The 12,398-nt window shown below is 42.5% G+C and overlaps 1 pseudogene; it reads right to left on the bottom strand.

Moving 5' to 3' along the window:
• Window positions 1-7,441: 7,441 nt before the first annotated feature.
• Window positions 7,442-8,556, bottom strand: LOC116756116 (annotated as a pseudogene).
• Window positions 8,557-12,398: the final 3,842 nt, after the last annotated feature.

Genomic DNA, 12,398 nt, shown 5'->3' with positions numbered 1-12,398 from the left:
ATTACTTGCAGCAAGTAAGGAGAACACCGGGGATCTTTCCTAAAGCAGCATCTCCCAGAACAGTAAAATTGGGGAGGCTGTAAGCTGAGGGTACATGCATATTCATGAAGGGGCTCAGCTGACAGTTGACAGAATCCAAACTTTAGTTGATTGAAGTCACCAGGGTCAGAAAAGGTCAACATCTTCCTCCCTTAGGTTCTGGTTGATCTGGTGGTTGAGTGCTTCAGGCTAACCTTTACCACTGAAAGATAACTGGCAGTCTTCACAACTGATATATTATCTTTGCTATTGTTACTTCTCTTGCCTGATAGCAGGTAATGTTTCTGCATTCTTTTGTTCCCTTAAGATCATTAATTACTGAGACCTGTTCAAGGGCAAGCATTGTAGCCAGGATTAGATCACAAAATAGCTTAGGCTGAGCTCCTTAAACTTTGAACTCACTAGTTTTCATTGATATTTCTTGCCTAAAGGAATTATTACCAGACTATTCTTTTCTATATATTTATTTATTTATTTTTAAACATCTTTATTGGAGTATGATTGTTTTACAATGGTGTGTTAGTTTCTGCTGTATAACAAAGTGAATCAGCTATACATATACATACATCCCCATATCTCGTCCCTCTTGCGTCTCCTTCCCAGCCTTCTAGGTGGACACAAAGCACCAAGCTGATCTCCCTGTGCTATGCGGCTGCTTCCCACTAGGTATCTATTTTATATTTGGTAGTGTATATATCAGACTATTCTATTTCCATCATTCCTTTTCCACCTACTAACTTTGTACTCTAGGGAAGATACTACATTCATTAGTGGTATGGATCTGTGGATTCTTATTTTACTTAATGAGTTATAATCCATTACTCTCCATATTCACTTAGATGCTCAAATGTGGCAGATTTGGCCAGTGGGAGCTCCACCAGCTGGCTTTGTATCCTTTCAACATGTCACGATTTTTAAGAATTTTCTTACATTCTAACAAAGTTGTTCCAGGATCATCTTGTACTCTGGGCCCAGACCTGGAATCAGCCATTTCTCCAAGGAGCCCTGATTCCTTTTAGTGGTTTAATGTTTTATTTGTATGAGGAGAATATGTCATAATTTTACTTGTGAAATTAAAAAATAATTTTTAGGGCATTCAATCACAGTAGGAGTAAGATGCCCAATCGGCCTGTCTGTCCTTGTCTTAGCACTGAGAGTCCCAAGTCCTAGGAAACCCTCAGGCCTAGGCTCACCATTCAGCCTAAGTAGGAGAGATGCTAGGGAAAAGAAGGGAGAAGGAACATAAGAAGAAGATGCTCTGAGAATTGGTGGCCCCTTCTGACCCAAACTGGCCAAACTCCAAACCCCCACCCAACTCCATGCCTTCGTATGAGGCTGGCCTGAGGAGGGAGAAGAGAAAAGGCTGTGGGAATCTGGTGCAGGCAGGCATTGACCACAGAGCTTAGAACTTGGAGACAGGGTGGTGGTGGAAGGGGACAGGCAAGGACGCTCATAGGTGCTGGGGACAGAGGACCTGTCACTGGAGGAGCCATGATGTGTGACAGTGTTGGGGGAATAGTCATCAGGAAGAGATTCCCTGAGGATATGACACCTGAGTGGAGACCCAGAAGATGCACAGGAAGTGGCCAGTGAGGCTGCTGGAATAGGGGATTGGCAAAGATAAGAGAAGCAGGTCTGGTGCTTTTTGGGCTCCAACTGGGCCTCCAACATTGCCAGGTGCTTGACCTCCATCATTTCATCGAGTCCTCCCAATACCCCGGGATGTGGGGCTTATGCTACATGTTTTACAAATGAGAAAACAGGCTCAGGGCAAAATCCTTAGTTATCACCTTTGGCTTCTTACACCCTCCATCTGATTTGTCAATCTGTGAGCAAATGACAGACCCAGACCTAGCCTTGGCGTGCTGCCTTCCTGACTGCCCCCTCTTTGGCTCGAACCCAATTGCCTCCCAACTGGACTATTGTAGCCATCTTCTCACTGGCCTTCCCCCAGCCCCCTCACCCTATCTTTTCTCTAACAGCAGCAGTAGGATACTTAGCCCAAGGCAAGTCATACCCCCTCAGCTCAAAACTCTTTCCTTTAGTACATTCAGGCTGCTGTAACAATACCACGGTTGGGAGGCTTATAAGCAAAAGATATTTATTTCTTAAGGTGCTGGAAGTCCAAAACCATGGTGTCAGCAGATTCAGTGTCTAGTGAGAACCGGCTTCCTCTTCTCTCACTGTGTCCTCACATGGCAGGAGGGGTGAGGCAGCTCTCTGGGGTCTCTTTTATAAGGCCACTTATCATGGGGGCGCCACCCTCATGATCGAATCACCCACAAAGACCCCACCATCCTAACACCATCACCTTGGGGGTTAGGATTTAATGTGTGGATTTGGTGGGGCACAAAACTTAAGATCATAGCCCCCTCCCAGAGGCAAAGCCTAATTACAGCAGCCACCCCCCAAGACACTTCACATTCTGGGAAGTGGCTCTTCTGCCCTCATGACTTGTTCTCCTTCCTGGCTTTATCTTCCTCCATGGCATCCTGCATGTTGTGCTTATTCACGTTTGCACCTTTGTCTCCTCCTGGAATGTCAGCTCCAGGAGGCAGGGACCTTGACCAGGCCTCAGCAGTCTCCTGACCCACACACCAGGGCCTCCAGCCAGGGTCCTGCAGGGGCTCAGGACTCAGCAGAGACCAGGCTGTCCTTATTATCCCCACTCCCTGGACCCCATATCCCTTCACCAGGATGGATGACATGGGAGAATGGAGGCCTTTGTCACACTGGGATGCTGGGTGCCCATAGTGCACCCCCCTGCCAAGAATGACTGGGTGACCCTTAGCCTGGAGGCAAAGGTAAGTGATATCCTCTCAGAAACCCGCTCTACCTTCATAAGCAAAGGCTCCGGGTCCCCCACTCCTCCCATCCAGGGCAAAGGGGCAGGATGCTCATGCACACAAGTGTCCGGGCTGGGACCTGGCCTAGATGTGGCCACTTTTTTGCTACCAAAGGTATTTGCTCAAAGGCTATTTGCTATTAGGTTCCCTTTTTTGCTATTTGCTCAGGAGCTCTGGGTGCTCACAAAAGTCCCTCCTCCTTCTGGAATCCTGTCTCCTCTCTGCCTGTGACTATCTGGTTGTAGACCAAGGAGCAAAGCCATCCCCTGTTGGTGACTCCCTGCCTAGGCATACTTAGCTCAGCTGACAGCAGAGTAAATGGCATGGCATCCCCCACGTATTCATATTGTGTAATGTAGGATGAGTCTTTGACCCAAATGTCATTCATTTGATAAACTCTGTGCCAGGCCTTAGGGGTTCAGACATATACTGTACATCCAGTTTTTCCAGTGTCATTTGTTGAAAAGACTGTCCTTTCTACATTAAATGGTCTTGGCACCCATGTCAAAAATCAATCAACCTTATATGCAAGGGGTTGTTTCTGGAATTGCTTTTCTTTTTGCTTTTTTTTTTTTTTACACTCTTCTTATTTTAATTTAATTTTATTTTTTTGATGTGGACCTTTTCTTTTTTGGCTGCATTGGGTCCTCATTGCTGCATATGGGCTTTCTGTAGTTGTGGCGAGCGGGGGCTACTCTTCATTGTGGTGCATGAGCTCTAGGTGCGTGGGCTTCAGTAGTTGCAGAACACAGCTTCAGTAGTTGTAGCACACAGGCCCTAGAGTGTGTGGGCTTCTGTAGTTGTGGTGTGTGGGCTCAGTAGTTGTGGCAGATGGGCTCTAGAGTGCAGGCTCAGTAGTTTAGTTGCTCTGCGGCATGTGGGATCTTCCCACACCAGGGATCAAACCCATGTCCCCTGCATTGGCAGGCAGATTCTTAACCACTGAGCCACCAAGGAAGTCCCTGGAATTTCTTTTCCACTGGTCTGTATGTCTATCTTTATGCCAGTACCACACTGTTTTGGTTACAGTAGCTTTGAAGTAAGTTTTGAAATAGGGAAGTGTGAATCCTCCAACTTTGTTCTTTTACAAAATGCTTTGGCTATTTGGGGTCCCTTGAGATTCCATATGAGTTTTAGGATTTTTTTTTTTAATTTCTGCAAAAAAATCATTGGGATTTTGATAGGGATTGCATTGAACCTATAGGATGCTTTGAGTAGCATTGACATCTTAACAATATTGTCTTCCAGTCCATGAACACAGAATGTCTTTCCATATTTATGTCTTCTTTAATTTCTTTTAGAAGTGTTTTGTAATTTTCGGTCTGCAAGTTTTTACCCACTTTGGTTAAGTTAATTTCTAAATATTGTTTTCAGATTGTTCATTGTTAGTGTATGCAACTGATTTTTATGTGTTGATTTTGTATCCTATAACTTTTCTGAATTTGCTTATTAGCACTAATAGGTTTGGGGGTTTGTTTATTTGGTGTGGAATCTTTAGCATTTTCTATGTATAAGATATGGACAAAGATAATTTTACTTGTTCCTTTCCAATTTGGATGCCTTTTATTTCTTTTTCTTGCCTAGTTGCTCTGGCCAGAACTTCCAGTACTATGTTGAAAAGAAGTAGCAAAAGCAGGCATCCTTGTCTTACTCCTGATCTTAGGGGGAAATCTTTAGGTCTTTCATCATTGAGTTTGATGTTCACTGTGGATTTTTTCGTATATAGCCTTTATCATGTTGGGGAAGTTTCCTTCTATCCTAGTTTGTTGAGTTTTTTTATCATGAAAGGGTGTTGGACTTTGTCAAAAGCTTTTCTGCATCAATTGAAATGATCATGTGTGGTTTTTTTTTTTCCTGTTCATTCTGTTAATGTGATATATTGGTTGATTTTCATATGTTGAATCATCCTTGCGTTCTGGGAATAAATTCCATTTGGTCATGGTGTAATCCTTTTAATATGCAGCCAAATTTGGTTGGCTAGTATTTCATTGAAGATTTTTGCATCAATATTCATAAGAGCTAAATGGTCTGTAAGGTATTTTTAAAGGTATATTAACTCACCCAGCTCCCCTGGTTAAGATAGTGGGGCTACATGGAACTGAACATGATACAATTTTAAGAGGGGGAAGAAACAGAAGAGAGAGTTCCTGTGCTTGGAACTTTGGAGCTGGGCCTTGCACACTTCCTGCAGAACTGGAAGAGAAGTGGAATCACTGTGGTTTAAATAGTGATGGGAGTATGGGGAATTATTTTTCTTTAAACATTTTTGATAAAGGAATTGTTGTTAATTTAAAGTGTGATTATGTAGAAAAATGACTGTTTGGATGTAAATACACCTGCAAGCATGTACAAGTGGAGAACATGATGGTTAGCATATTTTTTCAAATACTCCAGAGAAAAGGGGAGATGAGGATAATGAAATTTCAGAAGTTGTTGATGGTAGTTGAAGCTGGGTGGGTGCTACATTATGCTCTTGACTTTTGGGTCTATTTTGAAATTTTTAAGATAAAAAATTTCAAGTGTTTTAATGTTGTAATGATATTACCTTCATAAAACATGAGAAGACAAAAAAAAAAGTCATTTACCTGTCTCTGAATAGCTATCATCTGAGTGCCACTTGACTTCTAGGTGGCTGTCCCTGCTAGTGGACATGAATTCTGACCTCCTGCTTCGACCTACTTCTTGTTTTAAATGGATCCATTGGTTGCTCTCATGTGCCTGCTTTATCTTATTTAATCCTTACAAAAGCTTAATGGCCTAGCTATTATCCCCATTTTTCAGATGAGGAAATTGAGGAACAGAGAATGATATGGCCATGGGTTTGAACCCCTGAGCTCTGGGAGATGGGGAGGGGAATCTACACTCTCACTCATCATCATCACCCCACTGCCACCTAAACTGTTCTTCATGTCTTACTCCACCTCTGGGTCCTCCTGGATCCCCAGCCAACATGGCATTTCCAGATGAATTTCCAAGGCTGTGTTAAACATAGCTCCCCCATGTGGCCTCCCCATCTTTCCAGGCTCTCATCAAATTACCACTGTGAAAAATCTGTGTTATTTCTGGGCCTCTAGGATCAGAACCCTTTCCTGTGTTGGGAGAATTCCCCCATCATGTGAGTTTTGATGGAAGATGGGCCAACCTCCCAGTATTGAAGCTCAAACAAGGAGCCGATCCTCACCTCCCAGGCTCCATGCAGCTGGGATCTGGGCATCTGGGCTGAAATGTTTGAGATTTCACCAACAAACAACACTTCTCACCACCCCTTTCCCATATACACACTTTAAATAATGCCCACACCTACATAAAATACATATCAACCCTGCCCAATGAAGACAATCCAAGTCTCATATGATTGCCACATCCCATTCCAGGAACTATGGGTGATATGTGATTTTCTCAGTCAGGCCTGGATAATAGCCCCTTAAGGGAGAGTAACCATTGCCTAAAAGAAGAGTTTAATCATCCCAAAGTCTCCAAAACATAATTGTATAGATGAAGTTGTAGTTCAGGAGATAGAAGTCACTCTAGATGTTTCAAACAGATAGGAATTTAATACAGGGAATTAGTTGTTTGCAAAATCATGGAAAGGACTTTAAGATTTGAAGTCAGTGGGGCTATGACTAGGCCTCAGAGTCCTGCCATAGCAGCTGTAATCCAGAGATCAAGAAGCTGCATGAAACCATTGCCAAGGTCACAGCTGCCACACCCATGAAACTGGGTGAAAGTGAGTGGGACCTGGAATTGGGCCATTGCAAAAGTTCACATCTGCCAGAACCTACACATCAGTGCCATCTCTGCCAAGAGAATGGCACCCTCCTCCCTTCTGCCTTCCATATCTCATGCAATCACATCTTATTGGCAGAACCCAAGTCAATCAATCCAGACTCCTAAGGGCAAAAGTCTCTGGGAAATGTAGTTTTTAACCTTCCCACCCTTCACAAGGAGTAGAAGAATAAATGTAGAAATGGATGGTGAGTGAAGGTAAACAATGTCTAGCACTGCAAGAGAATTCTTGCAACAAAAATACTCTTTGGATTCTTTTTTTCAGGGTATTATGGCAAACAGTGCTATCTAGCATCTTTATTCAAATGACAATCAGCACTTGGACAGAAATCGCAGTTCAACAGCAAAAACTTTCTCTTACAAGTGCTAAGCCACGGCCCCCGCTACGGCCATCTGCCACAGCAATTATCACCATCTGCTCTCCAGCTTCATGGCCCCTGCCCTGCCTGCCCTGGCTGAGCCAGAACTCCAGACCCATCACAGGAGGGGGCAGGAGGGCCACAGGAGCTCAGCCTTTGCCCTCCAAAGGTGGACCACGGCCTCCTGGCTAAGCAGGCACAGCATCCTCCCTAAAGTCTCAGCCTCTGGCAGCATCAGATCTGAGCCAAGCTGAACCTCCTGAGGAGGGTGGGGATGGGGGCATCTGGGGGAGTCAGGGAAGGAGGGCCAAGGCTGGGGGAAGGTGCCTTCTAGCTACTGTCCCCCACCTAGTGCAGAGGCCTAGGGGCTTGACTCTCCTGATCTTGCCCCAGCATCCCCTCCCCAGGGGGTCAGTATATCTTCTGCCGACTGGGTAGAATGGCTTCTTTGATAAAGGAGAAGACAACCAGCATTCCTAAGCATTTGCCCCACTTGGCTTTGGTGAAGTAATTGGAGACCACATCGTCTCCTGGCTGCATGGTGGAGGGCAGGACGTTCTCCCCAGCCGACAGTGACACAAAGAATGCAAATGGGATTATCCACAGGGAGAAAGTGAAATAAGCCAGGACCTCTGAGAAAAGATAATACTCCTTTGCAAAAAATTGAAACTCTAGGTAATGATTCACCACCACTAACCCATACAACAGGATGAAGTTAAGCGAGGTCAGCATGACTAAGGGGAAGGTCTGGAGGAGACCAAAGTAGACAAGGTTGGTGCAGATGTGGGGCCTTTAGGGACTTTCCACCCCCTCACTTGTTCCCGTAAACCAATTCTTCTCCCTATCGTGCGCCACTCCTTCTCCCTATCGAAACCAAGTCTTCTCCCTATCGTGCGCCACTCCTTCTCCCTATCGAAACCAATTCTTGGAGTTTTTCAGTTGACGGGGACTTGCCAGACAGCGGGTAATTTTCCAGTTGCCCGTAACAGGTATACGCCCTAACCGCCACAATGAACAGACAACTATAACGGCCAGAAGGTGGGACAAAAGTTCCTAAGCCAATGAATTCAAAAGTCACCACATTTACCCAATCATTGTGAGAATATACCCGCCCTATGAGTAAATAAACCTATAAAAAGTATGTGATTCCGCTTTTAGGGGTTCCCCATCGGCCTCCTGCGTGAGGTTCAGGGAACCCCGGTGCATCGGCTCCTAATAAACCTCTTGCGTGTTGCAGCGGCTCTCGACTCTTGGCGGTTCTTGGGCGAGTTGGAATCCCTCGTAGACCGTTTGGGTCTAACACAGAGACCCATGTCAATCATGCAGGTGGGGAAGCACTCAAAAATGTAGAGGCCAATCGATACAGCTGTGGAGAATCAGGTCATGTATTTTATGATCCTACTAGTGGCCACTGTGTATTCTTCTATCAATTCTGCCAGGTAATAGAGTCTGGCTATAATGGCCAGCATGATGAAGGCCACCTGGATGAAGAGCAACAGCCAGCTCAGCAGGTACATGAGCCACATGATGCCCATGCCCTGCCTGCCCCCTGACCGCTGCGATAGGCCTGCACACTTGCTATTTGGATTTTTGACATGGTCCTGTTAGCAAGTCCACACATCCTCTTCCCAAAAATCATTTATCAAAGCTGGAGAAAACTGTCAAAACTGTCAAACAACTATTTCAGTGCTTGGAAATTCACCAAGTGCACACATCAAACTGAGAAAATTTTATTCATGAAAGCTACTGAAATTCAGTTACAAACATCAAGAGCATGTGATGTTCTTTCTTGGGGAAGCTGCTGTCACTTCCCATCATCATAGTTCAATAAATGTGGAGGCAGGGGCTTCTCTGGTGGTGCAGTGGTTAAGAACCTGCCTGCCAGTGCAGGGGACACTGGTTTGAGCCCTGGTCTGGGAAGATCCCACATGCCGCGGAGCAACTAAGCCCATGGGCCACAACTACTGAAGCCCACGCACCTAGAGCCCGTGCTCCGCAACAAGAGAAGCCACTGCAATGAGAAGACCGCACACCGCAACAAAGAGTAGCCCCCGCTTGCCACAACTAGAGAAAGCCCACGCACAACAACGAAGACCCAATGCAGCCAAAAATAAATAAATTTATTTTTTTAAATGTGGAGGCAGGGCAAGAAAACTATCACCTTTGATTCCACTGCCAAAGAGATCTCACTTGATCTGGAGTTATTTCAGTTAAAGTAGATCTCATTAGCAAGTGATCAGGGAAGACCTGAAGCTCTGCTAACAGTTCAGGACTGTTTTGAGCAAGCAATGGACCAGAAGGAAAGCTGAGAATTTACTAGGGAGCTCCAGGAGGTGAGACAGCAATGGGGACTTGATAACTCAACATATCCCAGAGTGTGTGCACATGTATGAGAAAGACTACAGCAGACTGAAGACATTTGCACATCTCCAGCCATCACAGTATGCCTTTTTATGGAGTGAAGATGCAAGAGATTTCAGTGGAATGTGAAAGCCAAGGTACACTTGAAAGTCACTTGAGCTTAGAAGGTGCTCCTGTGCCCACACACAGACCCATCAGCAGAAGGTGGAAACCGCAGTAGCTCTGAGAACAATCTGATTAACCTTTACCTGAATGCTAAGCTATGCAGTCACCAGGACAAAACCTGGGAAAGAGGGCTTAAACACAAAAATAAGAACAAACAACTGAGCAGATACATCAGCAACCATACACTGTTGGGGAGACAGAGTACACAAACAAAACAACAACAATAATGGATAAATCCAGATTTATAATATATATAAATGCAGTAGATGTCACAATAATAGTGTAAAGGCCAGGGAAAGAAATGATAAATTTGAGCAGATATTCTCTATTTGGCCAAATTTCAGTTAGTATTATTCTAAAGTAAACTGTGATAAGGTAAGATGCATATTGTAATCCCTAGAGCAATCATTAATAAAATAACTAAAAAAATAGTTAAAATGTCAATAGAGGAATAAATAGTGCTCTCTAAAGTTTCATTTAGAACAAAAGAAGATAGTAAAGGAGGAATGGAAGAAGAAAAGAGATATGAGACATATAGAAAAAAGGTAGCAAATTGGTAGATTAAGTCCAAGCATATCAATAATTACATTAAATATGAGTGTGTTAAACATCCAACTTAAAAGGCACAGATAGTGAGACTGGATGAAGAATCAAGATATAACTTTGTTTTCTACAATAGACACATCTTAGATTCAAACAAATTTGTGTGGAAAACATATAGTAGGCATATAATAACCACAAGCGAACCGGAAGGGCTATATTCTAGTTTGTCTTGAAATCAGACAAAGTAGAATTTGAGGAAACAAATAATACTAGAGACAAAGAGAGGCAATTCATTATCAATACACAAGGAACATATAAAAATTTAAAAATACACACACCTAATGACAGAGTCTCCATTTACATGAATCAAATCTCGACAGAACTGAAAGGAGAAATACACAATTCAAAAATAATAGTTGGAAATTTCAGTACTCTACTCTCAGCAATTGAAAGAACAACCAGGCAGCAAATCAGAAAGGATGAAGAAGACTTTAACAACACTATCGACCAACTTGACTTAAGTAGCATTTACAGAACATACACCAATGACTGCTGAATACATATTCTTTTCAAGAATTCATGGAACATTCTCCAGCATAGGTCATATGTTGAGACACAAAACAAGCCTCACTAAGTTGAAAAAGATAAAGATTATGCAAAGTATGTTCTCTGAATACAATGGAATTAAAATGGAGATCAATAACTGAAAGAATCTGGGAAAACTTCAAGTATTTGTAAATTAAACTTCTAAATAATCCATGGCCCCCAAAAAGATAGCAGAAGATTAAAATTTAAAGATTTAACTCAATTAAAACAGAAACACAACAAATCAAAATATAGGAGATTCAGTGAAAGCAGTGCTTAGAGGAGAATTTACTGTCTTAAGTCAAAAAAGAAAAAAGGTATCTCAACCCAACAACTCAAGCATTCACCATAGGAAATTAGAAAAAATGAGCAAACAATTATAAAGCAAATAGAAGGAAAGAAATGATAAATATTAAAAGCAGAAATCAATGACACAGAAAAAAATTAATAGAGCTAATCAACAAAACCAAATTTGATGCTAGGAAAAGGCCAACAAAATTGACAAAACTTAGCTATATTAACCAAAAAAATAAGAGACAAGACACAAATTACCAAAACCAGAAATGAAAGAGTGGACTTCACAACTGACCTTACAGAAATCAAAACAATTATGAGAGAATATTCTGAACTAATTATAGCAACAAATAGACAACTTTGTTAAAATAGACAAGTTCCTAGAAAGATGCAAATAACCAAAATTGAGTCAAGAAGAAACAGAATATCTGAAAAACCTAAATGTCCATTGACAGAAGAATGGATAAAGAAAATGTGGTACATATATACAATGCAATACTACTCAGCTATTAAAAAAAATGAAATAATGCCATTTGCAGCAACATGGATGGATCTAGAGATTATCATACTAAGTGAAGTAAGTCACAAAGAGAGAGATAAATACCATATGATATCACTTATATGTGGAATCTAAAATATGACACAAATGAACCTACCTATGAAACAGAAACAGACTCACAGACATAGAGAACAGACCTGTGGTTGCCAACGGCAGTGGGGAGGGATGGAGTGGGAGGTTGGGTTTAGTAGATGCAAACCGTTATATATAGGATGGACAAACAACAAGGTCCTACTGTATAGCACAGGGAACTATATTCAATATCCTGTGATAAACCATAATGGAAAAGAATATGGAAAAGAATATATATATATGACTGAATCACTTTGCTGTACAGCAGAAATTAACACAACATTGTAATTCAACTGTACTTCAATTATTTATTTATTTGGCTGCATTGGGTCTTAGTTGTGGTGTGCGGGATCTTCCTTGCAGCATGCGGGACCTTTCATTGTGGCACACAGACCACTCTCTGTGGCGAGTGGGCTCTTTATTGTGGCTTGTGGGCTTCTCTCTAGTTGTGGCTCATGGGCTCCAGAGTCCATGGGCTCAGTAGTTGCAGCATGCAGGCTCTCTAGTTGTGGTGCATGGGCTTAGTTGCCCCATGGCATGTAGAATCTTAGTTCCTCAACCAGGTATTGAACCCACATCCCCTGCATTGGAAGGCAGATTTTTAACCGTTGGACCACCAGGGAAGTCCCCAATTCTTAAAAAAAGAAAAAAAACCTATAGTCAAAACACCAATGCTAAAATAAAGGAGGTGAAAAATATTTTTAAAAAAAGAACAAATAGAATATCTGAATAGACCTATAACAAGGAAAGTAGGAATTATTTAATTAGGAATAAAAAAATTCCACAAAG

The sequence above is a fragment of the Phocoena sinus genome, chromosome 6 (assembly GCF_008692025.1).
Source record: "Phocoena sinus isolate mPhoSin1 chromosome 6, mPhoSin1.pri, whole genome shotgun sequence".
Lineage (NCBI taxonomy): Eukaryota > Metazoa > Chordata > Mammalia > Artiodactyla > Phocoenidae > Phocoena > Phocoena sinus.
This window is presented reverse-complemented; position numbering and strand designations above follow the sequence as displayed.